Source organism: Ambystoma mexicanum, chromosome 5p (assembly GCF_040938575.1).
Source record: "Ambystoma mexicanum isolate Mex_15411 chromosome 5p, UKY_AmexF1_1, whole genome shotgun sequence".
NCBI classification, from domain to species: Eukaryota; Metazoa; Chordata; class Amphibia; order Caudata; family Ambystomatidae; genus Ambystoma; species Ambystoma mexicanum.
The window spans coordinates 793320182-793345283 of NC_090930.1; positions in this window are offsets into that span (position 1 = coordinate 793320182).

Below are 25102 nucleotides of genomic sequence, written 5' to 3' on the forward strand. Positions count from 1 at the left end.
TTTTCTTTCAGTCCTCTTGGGAAACTGATTAATTTGGGCATGTACTCATTAAAGATTTTTTTTTCTACCCATCAACGCTTAGTACTATTTTCAATAAGAGAGGGAAACAATAGCAACAATGGTGTGTACCATAACGGGTTTTGACATTACGAGGTAGTGCTTAACTATGAGTGTGTGTATTTGTAGATTTCTTGATGCTGTCAGAGCAGGCACACAGACAGAAAGTCCTTATTTACAAGTGTTTGAGTGTCACTGTCTGTGCTTCCAATCCTTTCTGGGGAGGTGGGACAAAGAAGATGAAAGGAATTGAGTTTCGGTGTGAGCTTCTTAAAAACGAATGATTTTCTTTATTATTTGTTTGCCTTCAGTACTTCCCCGCCTAGGTGCACGCCAACAATTTGGACATTTGTCATGGACAATTTTGTGCAATTTGTCTCGATGGAGTGGTTTGACAAAATCCATAAAGCCACAAAACCTCTGTGGAACATAATGCTTTCATAGTGTGCTCTTTAAAAATAAAGAAACATTCTCATTAAAACCTAACTTACTGACTAATATAAAGGAAGGATAAACATGTTTTTTTTTTTTTACCAGTCTACTGAATAGTATACAACCGTTTTTAAAATCCAACTTCTTTCAAACATTATTTTCCTCTTAAAAACAAAAATCTTTTCATGGTATACTAAGCCAAACTAAATGCTACCTTGGGCTGGGAATATAGCTCAGGGTCAACACGTTTGTCTTGGAAGCAAGACAATGCAGAGTAACACAGGTTCAATCAAATCGCAGTCCCACTAAGAGACTGCTTTCCGGTATTAAGTGCGTTATAAAAGATGTCATTAAAGCAACTGAACTTGTGAATGACACTTGTGAATTCTATGGCAATAGTATCCAGTTACTGCTGGCCGAACAACAATGTGAAGTTCGTTTACAGCACAGTCACAAGTAAAATAGGCTCTTTATAATAAAGGCAGTGCTCCTATTTTTCATTAGGTGTTTTTTGCTTATATCCTGTAATATCACTGCATCTGTGATTAGCATCCGCAACATCATGTGTGAAGTCATGAGAAGTGCATGACAGAGGTAAGTTGTGGTTGACATGCAAACCATAACTAGCAGAGAATATCTGTAGTTTTTAGGGTTTGCATTGCAACCATAACCTTCATTCAAGCAAATATGTTTTGACAGCCATTAGAGGTAGGACACATGTTGCATTAATGAAGTGGTTAACAAGTAATATTTTATCTTAATTTCTCCCCTTTCAGAAAATGCCTAAAATCCCACCTTTGTAAGAGGATGAATGGATATGAATGCCAGCAACAGCATGAGAAAATTATATTTTTCCATCATTACTGGCTATCTATTTAATGAATTTCTTTATGCATACACCATAGCACCAGCTTTTCTCAATACAAGCTGCTGAAAGATACACCATCAAACTAGCACATGTAAGAATAATGTACCACCATTAATATGTAAAACCTAATGCTTTTTATGTCATATTTCGGTGGGTGTGGAAAGTAAATTGCACATTTTCGCAGCCATTTTTCAAATTATTTTGCGGGGGGAGCACCCCATGCACCCCCCCTTGGGTGGTGTGGGCTCGCCCGCTGCACGCGCTCACTCCCAAATTCACCCTTCGAAATGTACGCCCCACCAGCTTTCAAACTCACCAGCCGCCACTGTCACCATGCAAGATGCTATTTGGGAGAAATATGACAAGCACTGCATAGTTGTTGCTGGCACTGACTGCAGTGCACCTAGGGACTGGCAGGTACTGGTAGCTGACTATATGCTGGAAAGTAAGAGAAATATTCATTTTGCCTTGGACAGTGGACACAAACATGATAGACAATTGAAAGGGGTGGTGCTGGATGTAAGAGTGACAGGGATGCTCAGAGCTAGAAACGGAGGGACATGTAGTTATTGCTGTTTTTGTTGTTTTCGATGAACCCTAGATTATGGCTGATGCTAATAGGTGGGGGTGTTTATGCAATACAGTACAGTGAATTAATGGTTTTAGATGAGTTAGGACATAAGTCAGTTGTCTTAGTTTGATATTGTTTTTATTTATTTTTGCTTCCTTATTGAATTTTTATATGTATCAGAATAGTTGTACTGCGGTGTGCTTTATGTAAAGGTAGTGCAAGGCTTTGGTCAACGATTCACAGATAAAATGAGAAGAGAGGGAAAACAACTGGTTATATGTTACCTTCTCTGATACTGCACTTTCTTTTGGTTTATTTGAGGTACAACTGTTGCAAGGAGACTGGCCTACAGACTTGCCTAAGAGACTGGCTTAACAGCTGAAACACCCATGCCAGGCGAGGTTGCAGAGCTGTGGAATGTGTGATGCCTCAGGCCCGAGGCTCTCCTGAGAAGTACACAGTTATGAAGCTGCTGGCTCAAATCCCAAGGCTGTCAGATGCTGTTTTGTGCCTTTGAACTGAGCCTAGGAAATGTGTCCTTACTACTGTTACTACTGACTTCTGCAATTGTATTCACTCTCCCTTCTTTCTTCTCCACTCTTTTGACTGATAACTCTTTATTCTCTCCTCCTTTTCCTTCTCCCTTTTCCTATCTCCTCCCCTTACTTTCTTCTATGCACGTACTCTATCAGAATTGTCCCTGGACCTAGTATGATAGCAACCTCGTCTGTCTCCCCCCCTCCCCTTACTGTTTTTTTTCCTCCCCAATCCCCCCACCCCCGCAGTACTATCTGAAATGTCATCAGGCCTGGTATGATAGTCGCTTGTTTTGTTCCTCCCCTCCCTTTCTGCACCCCTCTCCCTCACCTTTTGTTTTCTCCGGCTCTACCAGAAATGTCGTCAGGCCTAGTACGGTAGTCGCCTGTCTGTTTCCATTTCCTTCCCACTCTCCTCCTCCCTTCCTTATCTATGTCTTAGCTCTTGCACTATCTGAAATGTCGTCAGGCCGAGTATGATAGTTAATTTCACATCCTTACTGTTCATGGCCTGTGAGAATGTTGTTGTATTTTCCCTTGTTGCCTCCCTTGCCTTGAAGCGCTTTGAAACACATTGTGTATAGGCGCTATATAAATAAACTATCATATCATACTGTAAATACTGGGATTTCTTAAATATGTCCTTACTGTAATTACTGGGTACACTAAAAGCTGACTTTGAAGTGTCATATGTGCATAGTGCAAAGTGGCACTGTCATGCTTACTGGCTCTGAAGCAATCTGCCATTCCTGTGTTAGTGAGGCCTATAGAATCTGGCCTCACTGTGCTAACCGGCCATACTAGAACCTAACCTTGCTGTGCAGACTGGGCTAATGGAATTCAGCATTACTGTGCTTCTATGCTAATTTAGTAAACAGAATCCCAATCTTGCTTTACCATGCTAACTGGGCCTTCTTGAATGCAGATTTAGAACACTAACTGAAAAAGTTTAATCTGGCCGTATGGTTCTGATAGCATAATGCTGGTCTAGCTAGGCCTAGGGGATCAGCCCTTTCTGTGTTAAGTGGGTGTAATAGAATCTGAATGTATAGTTCTAAAAATAAATCTAGCCATTACCTGGTAAGTAGACACACAGTAATATAGCCTCATAGACTGAGGTAAGGGTCGTTATCGCAAGATTCGCCTCGGCCCATACCTTGGGTAAGCGTCATCAACCAATCTATAAGGATCTCTCCCGAGGAATGCAAGGCTATTAGCACATGGGGTCATTATGAGTTGGGCGGTAAGGGATTACCGGCACTGGTAAGGAGACCGGTGCCGGTAATCCCTTACTGCCCAATTTCAAGGTCCCTTAGCGGGAACCGTAAGGAACGTGTGGTCTGACCACACGTTCCGCTAAGGGACCAGGGCACTAATAACGGGCTTGCTAGTCGCGAGCCTGTTATTAGCACCCTCCCCATTCCCATTGAGCCTTATGAGGGCTCAAATGGGAATGGGGAATGGTTTGTTCAATGGGGATTTACCGGTCCCTCCAGGGTCGGAATGCACCGGTAAGTCCCCATTGAACAAGACTGATGCCGGACCCGGTATTGGAGGCTGCCATGGCGCAAATAGCGCCATGGCTTCCTCCAATCTCGGAAAGAGGCCCATGGTGTCAGTACCCACACATATTTTGGTGTTTTCATGGTGAAGTTAAACTGGTGATTTAATAGTGAGTAAAATAAAAAGACAAACTAGTTAGTAAATTAAATGTGGTTTTATGTTGTAGTATTTAAATAACATGGTTGTCTTTACAGGCTAATCATTTTAATTGCAACAAGCATATTACAGCAAAGAAAAAGTCCTCCCAGAGAAGAATTGTCTTGCTGAAGCAAAATCTTGCCTTGAAAATATATCATGAATGCTTCCCTGTTTGTTTATAAATACAGCATGTTCAGAATGCAGTGAATACCAATATTGCACTCTAAATATTATGATTGGCTAAGAGGAGGTCAATAACGATGTCCATGTGCTAAAAGGACCTTACCGTGCAAATTTGGAATAATGGAATCTTTCCTTGCTTTGGGAACAAGGCATAATGGAATTCAGCACTGAGGATTTCACTGGCAACAATGAAATCTCCCCTTAAAGCTGTAATGGGGCATAATGGAATCTGGCACAACTGTGTTAATGGAGCAGAACATAAACTGGGGATGCTGTGTTAACTGGTCATCATGGAACTTGACACTGGTGTGCGAACCTGGCATATCTTTGCCAATGGTGTGACAACCTGGGTGCTTTATTACAAGGTGCAGGTACCTTGGGGGTCATTACGACCTGGGCGCAAAGGGATACCGGGCACCGGTAATGACACTGGTGCCGGTAATTCCTTTGCGCCCTATTCCGAGGTCCCTATGGACGGGACCCGCAAAGGGATACCAGGTTCAATAACGGTACCGCAACTTGTGGTACAGTTATTGACGCCTTCCCCCTTTCCATTGAGCCCTATGGGGCTCAAATGGGAATAGGGAATGGCTTTTCAAATGGGGATTTACCAGTCCCGCAAAGGTCGGAATAGACCAGTAAGTCCCCATACCACCAAGTCAGTGGCGGTACCGGTATTGGTGCTAGTCATGGCGCTAATAGCGCCATGACTCTCACCAACCTCCGGATGAGGGTGCTTGTCTTTTAATAGCAACACCTAGTAACAGCATGTGTACCTAGGCTTGGACGTCAAACCCTGGATGCAATGTGAGAACTCAGGCTACTTTTGGCAATACCTGCCATATGATATAAATATCATTGCATATCTTGGCAATACCTAACAAATTATGGTACTTCCGTGGCATGTGATAGCAATAGCTTGCAAACAGTATGTGTCTCTTACCACATGATGTCAGTGCCTGACAAATGTCATATAAATGCCCCTAATATTTGCTTCAGCAGTTTGTTGACTGCAACTCACTGCTTTTACAGTGAGCGTGTGTTATTTATGGGAGATATCTGACTGTTCTGCTTCACCTTACGTCACAATTTCATATCTACACATACCAGTGTTCTAAGGTCAGTTAGCTGTAGCCATCACGCAGGCAGCCATAATAGAAGGGTGACATAACTTCACAGATGGGAAAAGTACTTGGTACGCAGCGTCGGATAAGCATCCGGTTTGACTGCCAGTTTTCTCAGTAACTGTCTTTGTTGGGATAAATGAAACAGATGTCTACCTAGCACAGCCAAATGAAATGTTATTATTGTGGAAAGCAAGAACTGTTGTTGTCTGATAGCATTGGGAAGATTAAGACTCTTCCTCAAGCGTTCACTATTTATTTATTTATTTTAGTATTTGTATAGCGCGCTGCAGCCCACGGGCATAGAGGCGCTGAAAAGAATATATGTATGCAGGCTTGCTTAAGGGTTACAGAATAGTGGCCCAGTACAGTGGATTAATACAGTTACATAGTTTACAATAGGTTACATGTCAGGTATAGTAAACAGTACAATATTTAAATTATGGCGATAGGTGGGAGGCGAGTCAAACAAAAAGCCTCATCTTCAGGGTTTTATGGAAGGTTGTGTGGGATTCGATCATTCTGAGTTGCGCAGGGAGGGTGTTCCAGTAAGTTGCAGCCAAGGTAGGGAAACTGGAGCCTCCGGCTCGCACTCTTAGTGTATGAGGAACAATGAGGCGATTGGCGTATGCAGATCTGGAAGGTCTAGGGGGTGTTTTTGTTGATGATCCTCTGAGCTAAGTAGGTGGGTGCTAATCCATGGATGCATTTGTGTGCAATAGCCAGTGTTTTGAAAAGGATCCTTTCTTTGACGGGCAGCCAATGAACCTGCCTTCTAACCCCAGAGATGTGATCCCTACGAGCTGTACCAGTCGTGGCCCTCAAGGCATTATTCTGAGATACTTCACCAAGTTCTTTTGGGACGTACCGACAAAGAGGGCGTTGCAGTAATCTAGCCTAGATCCGATAATGGCCCTCACAATGGTGATGCAGTTTTCTTGTGACAGAAACTGCCTAACTGCTTTGATCAGTTTGGAATGGTAGGCAGCTGAGGATGCAATAGCATTAACCTGCCTGTCCATGGTCATGCTAGGTTCAAGGTACACACCCAGTGTCTTAATAGCTTGGGACACAGTAATGGGAATGTTATCTATTGTAAATGAGCTGTATTGCGTGCCCAGTTCATCCAGTGTAGCTGTGGATCCAATTAGTAGGAGTTCTGTATTCTTACTGTTTAAGCACAGCCAGTTTTCAGCCATCCAGGACTGAATTGTGGAGTAGATGAGATTGAGAGTATTCATATCTGTAGGGTAGTCACTATTCAGTGGGATGAGCACCTGGGTGTCATCTGCATAGTTAGTATATGAGATGCCCATGGCTTCGAGAAGTTAGAACAGTGGCCTAGTGAAGAGGTTATAGAGAGTTGGTGATATGCAGGACCCTTGAGGGACCCCGCATTTGATAGGGCTAGGGATAGCACTCGAGGAGTAAGAGAACACCTTCATCACTCTCTCTTTGAGGAAAGACAATGGGCCTCATTACGACCCTGGCGGAAATCGCGGTGCAAAATGCACCATGGAGCACGGCAGAAAGCTGCCGATAGCGCCATGGGGGTTGGCGGATTTTCTGCCCCATTCCGACCTTGGCGGGGCGGTAAATCCCCATTCCCCATTTTACCCTTCCCCATTCCCATTTTTGCCCCATAGGGTATAATGGGAGTGGGGAAGGCGTTAATTACGCCACCGTAAAATACGGTGGCGTAATTAACAACAAGGTCCCGTAGCGCCATGGATTTCTCCGCCCGGAAAAACCAGGCGGAAATGGCTCCATGGCGATACGGGAACTCGTAGTAGGGCGGACGGGTCCGCCGCGAATAACGCTGGCGTAAACCCACTCCGCCAGGGTCGTAATGAGGCCCAATATCCATTCACCGGCTTTCGGGGAGAAATTGGCAGTGGAAGACAGATGATGACATAGGGTTTTGTGATCTACCAGATCAAATGCTGCAGACAGGTCTAGCAGAAGAAGGAGGGCTGGTCTACTAGCGTCTCTTAAATCATCGATTTGATTTTTGAGATCCAGTAGCGCCGTTTCTGTGCTGTGGCGTGGCCTGAAGCCAGATTGGCGCAGACCTAGGATTTGATTTTCTTCCAAGAATTTTTGAACTTGCAGGTAGACTGCTTTATCAAGAATCTTTAGCAGGAAGGGGACTGTGGTGATAGGTCATTAGTCCCGGGGTACCGTTGGGTCAAGGGAGGTTTTTTTATGAGTGGTCGGACCCAGGCTTCCTTCAGGGAGGTAGGTACCTGGGCTGAGCGGAAGGTTGAGTTAATGAAGGCGGTGATGAAAGGGGCCAGGGCATGGGCACATTCCTTAATGATGTGGGCTGGGCATGCATCCCCTTTGCAGTTGGATGGTTTGATAGGATCTATAACTTAGGCTTCAGTCATGTCAATGAAGTCAAAGGTAGGTACGTCCTCAGCTATGGCAGTCCGGGGAGTAGGGGGACGCGTGTCTATGATGGACAATAGTGCTTTTTGGTGCGCTAGAATTTTATTTTGCAGAGTGTCCAGTTTGTCTAGCATGGCAGTTTGAATAGTGTTGCACCAAGACTCATCTTTGATGATGGTAGATGGAGGGGTAGTAGGAGTCTCCAGTTCCCTGAAGATTGCAAAGATCTCCTTGGTCCCAGATTTGGCATTGTTAATCCTCGTATTGAAGGATGCAGCTTTAGCCTGAGTGATGGCTGCTTTATATTGTCGTGAACAATGTTTGAATGCTGCTTTGGTTGTTTCATTAGGGACTATGATCTCCAGGATGGAGTAGAAAACTGAAGCCCTCCAGTTCCACCCATGCTCTGTACCTTCCACTTCGCTTTTGAGGAACAGTTGCCCATTGAATTGGTCAAATGTGGGCCAAAGAAAAAAACCTAATCTTTAGAAAATACATATACTGTTCAGTTTGTAAAAATCATTCAGAGCAGCATTTCCAGCTTCGGGAAAGCTTACCTCTAGAGTGTCAAATTAAGTTTATCAAGGCGTTATAGTTCAACTAAGTGCACAATCAACCTTTTTGTTTTACCCTTAAAAAATAAGTTAATAAGGGGCACTTTAAAGAAAACTTGCAATAGCCTCTAATCTTATCCAGTCAAGGTATCTACATCAGAAGGATAAGGGGTTGAGTAGCCATGTGAGGATTCAAAACCTATGATTGCAGGTTGCACACAAATCTCTTAAATGAGCCTTAATTTGCTGAGCAATCTTACTGGCTGAATGCCATTTACTTTGCTGGGTTAGAACCTTTCCTGTTCCTGCAGGCGTTTGTTTCCTTGTGCTTTGAAGAAACCAATGACTTGTACATTTGATCCCTGTCTTGTGTGTCATGCAGTCTGCAACTATGGCTCCTGCTTATTTAGGCCACCTACTTCTTTTTGATGTAACATTTGAGTCTTGCCTTGACTCATCATAGACCATTAAACGGGTTGTCCCTTTTCTATTAGGAACTTATCTAATTGCCTTAATTAGAGAAGCTTTTGCAGAGGAGCATGTAAGGACTGACTGCTTCCTCAGTTTCAATGCTTCTGTATTGCTCTTCCTATGGAGCAACCAAAAGCAGGTATGCTACAGTGCATAACAGACCATTCTTGCACAAAAATGTAAAAATCCTTCCCTTCTATATCATAACTATTCTTTGGTTTTGTGGAAGCTGTTATTGGCGTCCATGGAGTCCATGTTGGGAAACCAGACTTTCTGGCGCCGCTTGCGTTTGGTTGATGCCATTCCCCGGTGACTTTCATGAGCCAGTTCGATGATCCTGACTCGCTGGGCCAGTGGGATTACTAGTTTGCGGTCCTAGATCAGCAGATGGTCATTTGATAAGGCTAGTTTATCTTGTACCTGCACCAACCGTTCCACCTCGGCGTGTACAGGGTCCCCTGCTGGTCTTCCTTTCTCTCAGGCACTTCTCCACATGCCTGACTGAAGACCCTCGCAGATGATATGACAAGCCGAGTCTCTTTCGATTTCCTGGGCTATCATTCCAACGTCTATCCCGGCTGGTGTGGTTTGATGTATCAGGTACCTAAAATATCTGTCCGCCACTGAGGGTTCTGGTATGCACCCCTCCTGGGGACTTCTGGATAAGAAGTTCACAGGGTTATCTCCCTTTCCCAGTCGGTGCACAACTTTGAAGGCGTAGTCTTGCAGCCGCAACCCCCAGCGGGCTATTCGAGGTGCCTGGGGGTTCCCATACAGGAATAGCGGTCTGTGACTACCCGGAATGGTTTGACATACAGGAACAGATGGAAATGTTTGCAGGCCCAGACCACGGTGAGGCCCTACTTTTCCGCCAGGGAATAGGCTTGTTCCATTGTCAATAAGTTCCGGCTGGCATACGTGACAATGTGCGTTTGCGAGGGATCACTTGGGTCCACCTGGGCCAGTATGGCCCCTAGTCCTAACGGGCTGGTGTCCACAGTTAGCCCCATCTGCCGACTTGGGTCATATTAAGACATGTTCTCGGCCTTGGCGACCCTTTCTCTGATGGCCTTGAACGCCTTTTGACACTGGTCTGACCATTGGAAGGTGGTCTCTTGTTTGGTCAACAGTCTTAGAGGCTCGCTAACTGTCGCAAAGTCTTTGATGTATCTCGTGCAGTAGCTTGCGAGCCCTAAGAATGAGAGTAATTCTGAGACATTGGCTGGGGACGCTTTGGCCCTCATTACGACCCTGGCGGTAAGGGGTTTGCGCCAGCGTTAGCTGCGCCGACCCCTTACCGCCAACTACGAGTTCCCATAGCGCCATGGTCATTTTTCCGCCCGCTTTTTGCGGGCGTAAAAATCCATGGCGCTATGGGACCTTGGTGTTAATTACGCCACCGTAATTTACGGTGGCGTAATTAACTCCTTCCCCACTCCCATTATACCCTATGGGGCCGAAATGGGAATGGGGAAGGGTAAATGGGTCAATGGGGACTTACCGCCCCGCCAACCTCGGAATGGGGCGGTAAGTCCGCCATCCGCCATGGCGTAAAGGGACTTTGCGCCATGGCGGAAAAGTCCGCCGATGGCGGAAAAAATCCGCCAGGGTCGTAATGAGGGCCTTTGTCATTTAGCGCCGCTACTTTGTCGGGGTCCGGAGACATGCCTGATTCTGAAGATATATGACCAAAGAATTTAAACATACTCTTGCAGAATTCACATTTGTCCCGATTGAGGGTGAGGTTGGCTGCTTCTAAGGCCTTGCATACTTTCATTAGGGCCTCGTCGTGTTCACCAGCATCGGTGCTGAAAACATGGATGTCATCGCTGTAGTTAGGGCAATTGGGTATATGCTTGATGACATTCTGTACCTCAGCCTGAAAGATTTCTGCGACCGAGCATACTCCAAAACTTGTAACAGAAGAATACAAGATGTGTGACGAACGTGGTTATGTTTCATCTTTCAGGCCTGGTGATAGCCTTTCTGTAAGTCCAGCTTCGAGAATACCTTGGCCCCATTCAGGAGGTGGATCATATCGGTGATGCGTGGGGCCAGATGTCTCTCCCTCTGTATGGCCTGGTTCGGTTGCCGCATGTTCACACAGAGCCTGATCGCTTCTGATCCTTTCTTTGGGACTGGTACTATCGGAGATACCCATGTGGTGGGACCAGTGGCTGGCTCGATAATGTCTTGTTCAAGCAGCTTGTGTAATTCTTCCTCCACTTTCCTCTGGATGTTGATCGGGATTCCTCGGTAGTGTTGGGCCACTGGCCGTATGGATTTGTCTATGTGCAATTTTATGGGTCTGTTCTTCAGTTTTCCGATGCCCCAGAGAATGCGGGGATATAGGTTGGAGATCATTTCCACTGGGTCAATGTATTTGTGGACCATTATGTTCTATAGAATGTGGATGAGTCCCATATTGGCCGCTGCTTTGAAGTTTAACACACACCCACTGTCTGTTTCGGTTGCCAGGACGTGAACCAGTATTCTTTTTTCATGCCCCTTGTATCGACATGTGCCCTCAAATTGTCCTAGGCATTTAAGAGGTGCCTGGCACCATAAGCATAGATGTACACTATGGCGGGGCTCAACTTTGGCCTTGCAGGGAGTCCATTGAAAACAGCTTCACTGATGACGTTCACTGTGGCGCCCGTGTCAATCAGGAATTCAGTGGGTTGTTCGTTTAACTTGATGATCAGAGTGTGACTGTGGGCTGTGGCAGTGGGATTCCCTAAAGCATAGACATATGCCTTCTTCTTCTGGTCACTTCCCGAGAAGCTGAGTCAGATGGAGATTGCTCCACCAGATAGCATACGTGGCGCCTTGATCGTCAATCGGGTCTTTCTCTCATGACGTATCTTCTTCTCGCTCTCCTCTCCCTTCTTTGTTTGTTGTCCCCTGAGTCTCGTTCACAGGAGTCAGGGTTCACTTGAGTAGTAGGTCCTTGAGATGAGGCACCAGGGTGGTTCCCTGGGGATGGTTGGGATCTTGCCTTGTCTCTGGGTGGTATTTCTCTTGCCCTCTCCTTTCCTCTGAAAAGTCTGCACACCAACTTAAAATGGCCTTCTTCGCCACATGTGGCACATCGTTTCCCGATGGCGGGGCAAATCCCTTCATGGGGGTACTCAAACCCACACTTATAGCAAAAATAATTCCTCTGACTTTCTCTCAGGTTGTAGTCTGTGGATGCTTTCTCCTTTTGCAGGACTGTTGAAGCTCTCCACCTGTGGGTCTATGGCTCTCTCTGCCTGGGCCAATGCGAGTAGCTCCTCAAGGGTGCATTGTATTTGGAGCAGTTTCTGCCTGAAGGTCTGGGATTTGCACCTTGCTATAATTTGAGACCTTAGCACTTCAGTGTTGGAATAATTTGCGAAGTCATAATGCTTCATCTCGGTGCACAACCGCATGACATAGGCATCCATAGTCTCACCTTTCTGTTGTTTGGTGCTGTGGAAGAGGTGCCTCTCATAGTCCACATTGGTGTGGGGGTGAAGTATGCTGCTAGTGCATCCTTCAGGTCCTGAATAGAGTCAATGGAGTCGGGGGGCATCTTGTTAATGATGTCCCTGGTGGCAGAACCCACTGCCAGATTTAGTAGGCATGTTTGGCAGGCATCCTCTATGGCCCCTGTGGCTTCCATGTACAGGTCGAAGTCCCTCATACACTTGCTCCATCTGGGACCCATGTTGCTGGTGTCAGTGGCGTCAAATGCCCCTGGCATTTGGGCCGCCGTCTCTGGGAGTCTATATGGGACTTGGTCTACCACCGGGGGGCCTCGTCCTTGGCCCTGGGCTTGTGCCCCTTGATCATTGTCCTGACTTGACATCTTGACCTCTCGGTCGCTTCTTCACCTTGGTCCTTGTCTTCTGGGATGTGCCTGCCCCTTGGGCACGAGCACCACTCTGTGCAGGGCTTCAGACCCTCCCTGTGTCACTCTGTCTGAGAGGGGTACCTCTGCACTCTCAGATTCCCCAGGATGGCCGCCTCCCTGGGCACAAGCACCATCCATGTGATTTATGTCCCTGTGGGGTGGGGCCTTGCTCAGATGTCCCCATTGGTGGGCCTGCCTCTTGGCCCACCGTGTAGCACACTGTTCTTCCCCTCTTCCAGGGCACGTGCCTGCTTGTAGAAGTCCCCAGCCTCTGCTTTCACCACCTCGGCATGGAATGTACTGGTCAGGACGCTCCAGAAGCATGGCTATGACCGGCCTCCTCCAGGCAAGCCTCCGACGTTCGAAATGCGCTCGGCGCCTGCGGCTGGGCTGACTTCTTTCCTCGGCGTGTGAGCAACGGGCCGTAACGCAGCTTTGCATACACTGTCGCCTCGCTCTCTGCTCCGTTTGCCCTGCGGGAGGCCATCTCATCCTTGTCACCAGTGTCGTGGCATGGGTGGGCCTTGGTCGCAGTGCGTGCCACACGTGCAATGAGGGGCTGACATGGAGGAGTTTGGCACACGTCTTCCCTTTATTCAATATCAAACTCTACTGACTAATTCCTCCTCCCGCCACCCGTCATATCCCGTTTCCCCCAACATCACTTCCCTTTCACCCACGACCCACCCCCCCCCCATACCCATGGATACGTCAACGTGACAAGTGGCTATTCAGTAATGCCTAGTAATCATCCAAAACCATCAACACAGCAGCTTCATGAACAATGATTTTGTCTGTGACAATGATGGAGTTTGCTCCAAACTGCACTCTAATATGAACAACAAACATGCTGTCCGGGACTCCTAATGAGTATGGCAGTATTTTCCCAAACAGATGCTATTTTTAATGCAGGCTGTTTTTAACAGTTATGCTCATTTCGTGATTTAAGCTACTTACCTTAGCAAAATAACACTTGTAAATATTGTGGAATTAGGGTGTAAAATAACTTATTAAAGAGGAAGTATTAGCACTAAATTTGACTAAAATATGACTTAAAATATGTCCCTTATATCTTCTGCTTGTAAAAGCATTTGGTTCATTAAGTGGGAAGCGCTAACACATCCCCTTTACTTGAGGCCCACAGCATATGGGGATGAGGGTTACAAAGATGGTGAGATTCGGAGCATCTAACATCCTTTTACTTGGAGATTAAGAAAGGTCAGAAGGGTGATTGCTGGCTCTTCTCTGCATTTGTACTCAATCGGACAGCAGATCTAAATACCCTGCTGCGCCACGTGCATTTCTGTTCCGCTCACAAGCATGGACATGTATTTCTATCATTTGCAGAAACCCGACACTGGTCATTTCGATAACCTGCATGCAGTGTTTCTGAAATACTGCCTGCATGAGATGGCGTCAAGCCCCTACTGATAGCCAAACCTATAATGTCATTTACCACTTTAAACGTAATGAATACATTCAGAATGCCTGCATGGAAGTCCCCATTTCCACGAGACACCCCTCCCACGCCCTGAGTGTATGCGGATGCTGAAAGAATAAAGATGTGCTCTGGGAGGCACGAGAAGGTTGCTGAACACCAGATATGATTTAGGTTAAGTGGGCAGGAGACATGAGGGAGAGTAACAAGGCTACATGTATTTGCATGCTTGGCTGAAGGCAGCCAGAGCTAACATTTTACAAAACGTAGAAAATCACTCACATGATGCCAGTAGAAAGTGGAACAATTTTTATTCGTTTTTACTGTGTGTCTACAAAAGAGTCCATGTGAGAAGATGTGAAGGTGGAAGAAGAAAGACACCAATTCCCCTCTCCAGTGCTCCACCACTTGCCTTCTCTGAATGGCTCAGCCAATCAGCAACCATCCATCCCACGCCATTACCCACTCCATAGTCCTTGGCCAATACAAGTGTTCATCGTAGGTCTAATCAATAGAACTTGGAGGGCCGCAGTGGTCACTCTTTTGTCTGCAAATCAACATACTCCCATTGGTGTCAGCTGCATTAGGGCACATCTGGTCATGGCAGATATGTCTACTGTGTGAAAGAGAGGGAATTCTGGGATATGGAGGCATATGTGCTAAAATCTGTGTCTATGGCATATAATAGTTTGGTAGCCCAGGACTGAACACACAAGATAATTTGATTCAAGAAAATCAATAACCCGTGATATTGGGCAAACTCAGGATAAAAACACTAACTCTAACTCAATGCACGGCACTGGTCTATTGCAGGACATGGAACCATACTTTGTTTCTTTCATTACTACAATCGCAACAATGAACTCTGCTGGTCTAATGGAAAACTTGGAACGTGAAAATGATAGCACACATGTCGCTTGGCCTGGATGAGAAATTGACACAACAGGCCCCCCAAATCTTTTAAGCAAGATTTATTCATTACTGCATTTTTCAAATGAGATTCAGAGTGAAATTCTCAGAGATTCAAATCTAGGATGAAACGTAGAGTGGGCAATCGGGTCAACTGCAATATATTTGTCAGCCAATCATGAGCCCTAAATCTTGGGTCAAATCTTGGGTTTATTAGTCAAGTACATCCAGAAAATCAGGGCCCTAAAGCCACGTAAAGGAATGTTTACCCCTTATATAATGCCTGAACCATTTCCTGTTCCTTTATGGGTTTGGCTAAATGACTTTACCCTTTCTCGTCTTCCTTTTTTCCTTTTGTTTAACATTTTAAAAACCCAACGTTTCCTGCTCCTTAATGCTATCTCCAAATAACTACAAGTCCCCCATACATTGTTAAACCTTTCCCAATTTCCATCTGAGTTTTATGTTGTCTCATCTTCCAACTTGCAGTTGTGTTGCTTGAGTTGGTTTGTTGTGTAGTGTTGTTTCTCTTAGTAGTATATTAGTAGATTTACTTTGCTTAGCTTATTTAGCAGGTTTACTTTACTTGTTCCCTGGGTTTTTCATCATGGTTCTATGGGTTGGTTTCACTCTTTTGAGCTCTCAGGTGTGTTTCATTTCTCACAGTTCACATTTTGTGGTTCACTCATTGCATGCGAAACGTGCTGGGAGAGGAAGGGAAAGAAGGTGGCAGGAATGAAGGAAGAGGAGCTGTGGTTCTCCTTGCAGGAGGAGGGGTTTTACACCACTGATAGCTGAGGCTGGGAACCATATGCTGTTTATTAGCACCAGTTTGCTGGCCCATGCCATACAGCATCACTGATCATCTGATTTGGTGGGCAAGCCCTAGACATTCAGTGAGGTCTCAGGAGAAGGAGTGGGAGAGGAGGATGGGCAGCTATGGGAGGCAGGGTCTATTCTCGACAACCAAAAGGAGGCTGGGGAGACAGGGCCTCTTGTGGAATCCCCCACAGAGTGCAGGAGGGCATGTTCCAACAAGGTGGCATTTGAGGAGGCCACAGCCAGTGCCCTGTGGAAACACTATGGGATGGCTGCTTCACGGTGGGGGTCTTTGAAGAGGAAGTTGTCTTCAACAAGCAGGTCAAGAGTGTTGAGAATGAGTAGGGTCTTTAGGAGGAGGCCGAAGGGTAGGATCAGCCTGTGGAAGCGCTGCAGCAGGTGGCAGACATAGCTGAGGGGAAGGTAAGGGTGGGTTGTGGAGGTGGTGGCGGATGAGTCTCTTGCTGCACCTGCGTTTGTGGAGGGAACATTTGGCACAGGAAGAGCCCAAGGGAGCAGCAACCTTTACCCCCAACCCGACACAGCACATTAGATCCTGGGTGTGGGTCTATTGCCCTGCCACCAGGGAAGAACCATCAGGGGAGGAGACTGAGGCAATGGGAAGATGGTGAAGTGGGGGCAGAAAGGAAAGCGCAAATTCCCCAACTTGAGGACAATGGCCGTGAGGCACTATGGTCACAAGTGGCACAAGAACATTTACCAAGTGAGCAAGTTCCTGCCCCATACAAGTGACCCTGCTGCCATGCCCCACACCCTCCAACGGTTTTGAGAGGTAGGGAGAGGCTCATTGTACTTAAAAGAACCATGGTGCAGCATGACAGCCACATCAGACATGCTATGCCAAAGACCCTGTGCCCATCTTGCCTTCTTAACTGGTGCTAGTGGTAGTGGCGATGGCAGCTGTGGAGAGCAACAGGAAACTGTTTCTGGCACCAACCCAGCAAGCAATTGGTGTGGTGCATCACTGGCAGTGCCCTCCTGTGGGCATAACCGTTTGTGTTTGGGTTACTGTGGGCTGTGAGTGAGCCTGGGAGATTTAAAGGGTCTCTGTACCATTTTGAAGAGCCAAGAATTTTAGTGGGTGGCAATGCTCTGAGAGATAGCTTTTGTGGGTGGCTTCATCCTATGTGAAAACACTAGACATTTAATGAGTGGCGGTATCCTCTTAGAGAGCCCAAGAACCTTAAGTGGTGGCTGCACCCTATGGGGAAACCCTACAATGTTAGTTGTCGGTTGCGTCTAGTGAGAGAAGCAGAGAAATGTAGTGGGTGGCTGCACACAGTGTGAGAGACAGAGAACATTCAACAAGTGGTGCTTGCGAAAGTGAAACAAGACTGGCATTAAAAAACCTTACTTGCGTAATAGGCAATGGCATTCCCAAGTCAGCAACTTGTCAGTGCCCCTTAGTCCCTTCCACAGCTATCAGTTTGCCAACCACACACACACTGTGAAAAAACCGAGCAACACTATTCAATGTCTGACATTTACTGGGTACCAAATCATCAACATCATCTGAGCTGCTGTGTTGGCATTGGGTAGAGGTTGGTCCATTGTTTTCTGCAATGAAATTACTTCATTTATTTTAGAAATGTCACTTGTACAACATGTGGCACAGTGAGGCTTCTATTGCAGCTAGAGACAATAGCCCCAGCTACACTTAAACCCACGGGGCAAACAGTTGGCAGTGGGGGCAGCTTAGGGATTCAACAGCAAGTCACACAAGTGGTGCTGGGCAAATGGATAGATGTCTGTACCGATACTGTACTGGGTCATGTACCCCATCCATGCATGAGATGTCCAGTACATAGGAATGAAGCATCTGGAAGCCAGATGATCAACTGTCTGTTCTTGTTGATGACCAATCTGTATTCAAGATGCCTCTGTCACTGAGTTATACATTATCGTCTCCTTTTAGACTGTGCTTGCATTGCTCAGAAAGCTTTCAATAGATGTCAGTGATGTACTGGCTATTGATGGTTTCAATTTTGAGCTTCACATTCCCTGTGTAGAAACAGTTGGACTGGTTGTTTTCTTTCTGCTGATTGTGTTCTTTCTCCAATTGATGCTGCAAGCACTAAAGCAAGGCATCCTTAAACTGTGCACTGTGCCTCCCCTGGTGCCAAACTGCATACAACTGCTGTCCATTTGCATTACTCCTGGACTCCTCTTGGCTAGTAGATACAGTAGATAAAGGAAAGACCACCCAGCGTGCAGTGACAGCCATGTAGTCACTGCTTCACATGCCCATCGGGATGTAGATTTTTTGCCTCATGGGCCACAGTAGTCCCTGCAACATTTTAGCCACAACCTAAAACCATGTGCCACTTATCTTTATGCCCAGCGGCCAATTGCTCTGCATCTAGGGCCGGTTATTCAGACAAAAACTGAAATTATAGTAGGTTCATCAACATTTTCTTAATAGCCTAATTGAGTTTCAGCTTAATGGGTGATGATTTACAATGATCCAGCCTTCCTCAGGGCTGACCTCCAGTGGTCACAAGGGAGTCCTTTCACATACATACAGAACAACCCATAAACAAAAAAAACATTTACTAATTTGAGTACTAAACCCATGACATACAATGACAAAATTAATTCCATGCAAACATGTTCTAATGTAATCCAAAGATATTAACCTCATTTGTTTGAACAAATCTATTAACTTCAGTGGAAATCCATTTAGTAAAATTCAAGTTTTCAGGAATGAGTAGACAAATGAGTAGACATCATCTCTGCATCACTGTCTAACAAATAAAACAAAGAGTACACCAAAGTAAGTTCACCTTGTCTGTCAAATGAGTTGGAAAATCCAAACAAAAACCTTTCAACCTTACTTATATGCATCTGAAATTTGCCTTGTGCTCTTTAAACGCACACATGATGCATGACCAATTCCATCCAGCATCCTAACCATGGGTGATACTTCCTAACCAATTGCTGTAACATTATTCAAAACACCACCGCGGACGTACATCCAAGAGATAGGGTAAGAGGTAATTATAGGTTTAAAACTGCCAAACACCTAGTTCTAAACAGCAGAACACATCTTCCTAGTCGGTATCAGGTCTCACCTCAATGTGGTTCAATGGTATTCTGCTGCAACAGCTGCTGTAACCCTGCTTGCAGATTCTACTCTGACTAGCACTCAGCCATATTGATTTCTAACACCGACGTCATTGTCACATTGTCTAGAATGCCCCAATATAGGACGACCGCCATCTTAGGTGTATAAACCACACTCATTACTAGTGAATGCACCACGTTACACATATCTAAATATCCACGAGAATTAACAAAAGCTCGCCTCATTTATCAAGGATGCCCATGTAGTACTACTGTAATGTTCAAAAAGTACTACATCCTCCCCATTCTCAAGGCCAACACCGTTCTTATACATACATCTAATGTGACTGAACCCATTGCCACATTATCTATAATGCCCTTATATGGGGCGACAACCCTCCGGGATATAAAACCTTGCTTATCATTGATATGATATGATATGGCATTTATAACGCGCCTATACACAAGTGTTTCAAGGCGCAAACTCATGGTTTAATCAACCATGCTTGATATGTCTAGATAGCCCTGTGGATAAGAAAAAAAATGTCCTCATCAATGGAGGGTTCCGATATTGTCACATTCATGGAATTGCGCATTGCCAGAATTAAATCACTGCGTTAAGCAATGCACGAACCAGGTAGCTTGTTCTCATGTTGTTCATAGCAGTGCCAATGCAAGATGTATTCAACTCATTAACACTGCGCATTGCAAATTCTCATTCAGACCATTGATGTGCATTCTTAATTGATAGATCCAAGCCCATTCCAGATTAAGCGATTGTGATGCCATAGAAAAATTATTGTGGTCCAGTTGCAATTGGTCAATAAACAGCCATTTGAAATTGTCCTCGCTATGTCCATTTTCCCAAAAATGTTAGAGTAGGGGTACTGTCAGTGCACTGCTACGGATCTGACACTGGTGTTCAAAACTCCTAATAGCCACCTTCCTTGTCATCATCCCAATGTACAGCTAAGCACATGGGCATAAGATCTCCTACACAACATTCGTGGCATTACTGGCCCTCATTACGGGTCCGACAGTAACTCTTCCGGTGCTACCGGCAGGCTGCTGCCGGACCCGTAACAAATTACAGGCGCCTAACTTCCCGGTGCCACTGGCCTATTCCAAGTCCAGCAGCCAGGAAGTCAGGCGGCAGCAATTTCGTTAGTCCCCATTCCAAATTCCATTAGTCCATTAGGACTCTATGGGAATGAGGACACGGGAGCACCGGCACCATTGCTAACAGTGCCAGTGATCCAGTGAGAGTTGTAGTGTGCCGGTCCGGAAACGATGGTGCTGGTAATAAGCTTACCCGCACTGTTGTTTCTGGACCGTCACTCTTAGAATGGGACCCACAGTTAAAACATTTTCTGAGACACCACTGAAATGTTCCCTGTAAGAACTCTTTGGTTTTGATTGTCAATGTGCAAATGCTACAATTTCCACACAGGTATTGACCTACTACCATGGATGCACAACTTGCCTGGTGCCAAACTGCATACACCTGTTGTCTGTTTGCAGAACTCCCTGGACTCCTCTTGGCTAGTAGATAAAGTAGATAAAGGAAAGGCCACCCAATGTGCAGTGAAAGCTATGTAGTCAACGCTCTGACCACTGCTCCACATGCCCACAGTGATGTGGAATTGTTGCGCCATGGGCTGTAGTAGTCCCTGCCACATTTTTGCCATAACCTCATCCTATTGAAGCACCATATTTCTAGAGAGAAAATAGTGGCCAGTATCTGGCATTTCCCATTATGCACCAGAATCCAGGATGTTCGACAAACGTGTAGCACATGAGAGTTATAACCAACATTATATCCAGGTTAGCATTGCGAAGGCGCTGCCTGTTATGTGACTTGAGATTGTTTGACCATGCTCAAAAGCCTCTGCAACACTGGTCTGATGCACTGCTGCATTGTATCACTAGAGATTGGGCTCCTACTCCAAAGCACAGATGCTGTGTTTTCACAAGTAACATTTTGGACGAGTGGTGGTATGCTTCTTGTCTGGTGGCATGGGGATGGATGGTCTTCAGATCTTTTGACTTCTTCCCATGTCTGTGCATAGTGCCACTGATGATGAAACTGCAAACATGTGGTGCAGAGTGGTTGCCTGCTTTCCTTGGCACGTTGCCTTCCGGCAGAGTGTGCACGCGGCCAGATTCTGTTGATGTTTACTCTTTGTAATGTACTGCCAAACATTTGACTTTCTTAATGTGGTAAAAACATATGTGGCCAAGATAGTTCTAGTGGTGATAGTGTTCTGGATGCCATGTTATGATGTGATGTGCTTTTTGATGCGTCACAGGAAGGGTATTCCTCAAGGAAAATGCACACAGTTAGGAGTCAGGAGAGAGCTTAATTGCTAGTGGAACCTCTGTATCTGTGGTGTCATTCACCTCTTCCTCCTCTTCATTGCCGCTACTTTCCAGAAGAAAGGCAATTTCCTACCTGGACTCAGATGGATTGTAATGTTTTTCTTGATCATCATCCATATTTTAGTCATCATCATTATATGACATATTAGTGGATGGGGTGGTGGAGATAGAGATCTGGTGTTTTCAATTTCCTCTTGCTGTTCAACTACCCCATGTGTTGTTCTTCCATCATCTTCGGTGGATACATTCTGCATCAATCCGGTTTCTGCTCCTGAGATTGTGGGAGGAACTGAAAGTGCAAGCTCTTCATATGGTTCTGGTGGATGCTCATCATAACGGTGCAATAGCTGTGCATGCACATGTACTGATGCATGTAGCAGTCCAGAGTGATGTATGAAGAGGATGTTAAGTGTGATTTGGATGATACCATGGACAACGGACAAGTGTGGCTTCCCCATTCCCCAGCACACACAGTAAATCTTGCAGTAGATGTGAAAAGACAATTAAAATGCATGATATGATATGATATGATAGTTTATATGTTTAGCGCCTGCATACATGTGTTTCAAGGCACTTCAAGGCAGGGGGGCAAAGGAAAATACTTTAACAATCTTACAAGGCCTTGCAACATTAAAAATGGGTAATGATCTATCGTACTAGGCCTGACGACATTTCTGATAGTGAAAGAGCATTGACAATGATGGAGGGAAGGTGAGAGGGGGATTTGGAGGGGGAAGGGATGAACAAACAGTGACTATCGGACTAGACGTCACAACATTTCTGATAATGCAAGGACAATGACAATAGGAGAGGGAAAGTAGGGGGGGGACATCCATGACTATCGTACTAGGCCTGACAACATTTATGATAGTGCAAGAACATTGACAATGATGGAGGGTAGGAGGAAGGGGGTGGGTGGAGGAAAGGTAGAACAAGCAGTGACTATTGTACTAGGCCTGACAACATTTCTGATAGTGCAAGGACAATGACAATAGGAGAGGGTGAGGAGGGGGGGGACAAGCCATGACTATCGTACTAGGCCTGACGACATTTCTGATAGTGCAAGGACATAGTTGATGATGGAGGGAAGAAGGGAAGGGGGGGAGGAACGAACAGTAAGTATCTTACTAAGCCTGATGACAAATCTGATAGAAAAGTGCATAGATCATGGTGAGGGAAGGGGGGAGAGGAGAGAAGGTAAGAGCAGGGAGAGGGAGAAAGACTGAGAAACATTGAGTAAGGTAAACAGCTGCAATCAGACGAAATTCAGTGTTAAGAAACTAACACAAACAGGTGGAATAAAACAGCCAAGATACAGAAGTCAACATTAAGCACATTATGTTGCAAGAGTCCAATGTGTGCATGCCATGATCCAAAGCCATTGAAGGGCACAACATGATTCAGGACCACTGTGATTATGTAGTGATCCCAGAAGGTCCAGCATGAGAATGTCAAGCTTCCGGATGGGCGAACCAACATGAGTAAAATAAAAGTCTCATCAAAGCACTAGCACATAGCGGTGATGTAACCTTCATAATGTGGCAATCAGATTCTGACTTCAGCAGGGTGGGTTTGTTAAGCAGAGAAGGCATTGCAACTGCGGTATACCAAGGAAAGGAGTGAGTGGAATGATGACAATGTTGCTCAGGCAATATATTCAAAAATATTCATCCCTCTTAATTTATTGATAATGATTGATATCTAAAAAAGATTGATATCTAAAAAAATAGACCCTTACATAACTCATAGTGACCATGTCTCTTACATGGAACTTACTTAATTCTTCATAAAAAACAGCAACATTAAATCAGTAAAAAGACACTGATGACAAAACATAACAAAATCACACATTCTAAACGTGTCGTAAAACAACACATTCCCAACATGTTTCCGTACTTCTTGCCCTCAAATGGCTGAACATTCTTCAGGGGAAATACATTTTGTAAAAGTAGATTTCTTCAACACCGTGTAGTAGGGGTCATAGTGCATCAACAATGGGGTGCCATAAAACCTGTAAAGTAACAACAAAAGAGAGGAGATCCTTAAAATCTGACATATGAGATACTATATTAGCACCAGAGTTGTCCCCTTGACCGCCTGTAAACTGAAACAGTGTGAAGAGTAAACCAACCACCAAGAAGGGGCCTGCACATGCACCTTCGTCCCAGAAATTCAATTTCAAAACACAAGTACCTCAAATTGGTGCTTCATCAAAGGCGAAGTTCATTGTATTCATTCCGCATAATGCCCCTTCAATCAGGCAATTATATATCTTGATGGCCCATTAATCGCCAAGGAATTTTGAATCGCTGGAAAAGCAGTAACATAAAAAATAGGAAGCACAACATCAACACCTACTGTATGAAACCAAATGCCATAGCCTAAAAGGTTGACACCTTTCTAATTTCATCATATACCTGTAGATTCTTATGGAAGTCACACGTCCAATGCTAACCAAATTGGTCCAGGGTCAGTCTTTCAGAAGTAGTTCCTTCCGGGATCCACACTATGCGTTCAATGGCAATAATCATTTACCTGCTGACTTGATTTCTGATGTACACATCACCAGATCCATACAATCCCAGCTTCTGTATTCACAGGTACAAGCTTTAGGAGCCCACAAACAAGCAAGACTCAGTATCTATAATTAAACACACAGGGAGGAGAGCCCATTAGCTTAATGCCTCCTCCATTACTTTGCATCAAAAACAGTAACCACGTACAAATGAACTTGTTCCACTAACAGCCACCATGAAATCCCATAACATTGTGGGAGGGCATCTGTAACGTATAAACCTTCATTCAAAGTTTTATATTTCCTCCAATGACGTACAGCACAAAATGACCCCCGATACAACAAAACACAGAAATGTTTTAACTGCGTGTATCGATTACTTATTTCAGATCAACAAACCATCACATCAGCTTACCCCTATCCTAGTCTGCTTGCTTCCAACATGCAACACTGACCGGTATGCGCAATATCCAGCCCGCGCTCACTCGATTCAAAAGCTCGAGATAAACGCTATGACGTTCAACAAAATAAATAAAGGACTGAAGACATCATACATTGTGAGCGCCATCATAAATCGGGGCATATTTCAATAGTAGGTCCAAACAACTAACATCTCAGACTTCCGGGACTGAATTAGAAACCAAGGGCGGACTACACATTACTAGAAAGCCCGAGGCCATCTTAGAGTGGAATTTGACACAGACAGACAGTATCACGTGCACATATTAACTCACCTCTCACAAAAGGTCCAACATAGGGGTAAGCATTAAACCGCACAAGTGGGACCAGATTTGATGCAATACTTAGAAAACATTCTTCAAACAGGAATAATAAATTTTGTATCATTCTTATTCAATATACCCCTGGAGTTACAATGTATTGAAGACATCTTGTTACATGAATATTAGAGTGCATAACCCACTAACCAACTCATGCATCTTTCTAAATGTAATATAAGTATATCAATTTCACTGCACATCGGGCATATAAAAAGATACATGACTGTGAATAATTCCTGTAAGTGCATTACATATTCAATATACAATAAGGAGGAACAGATGGTATACATTCAATGTTCAACATGCGCAGTAAAAATCTAATGGCCTGTTACATGTTTGTACACATCTCAGTTGACCACCACCTTTAAAGATGGACCTGATGCCAATCAACGCCTTCTAAGGCAAAGAGCATAG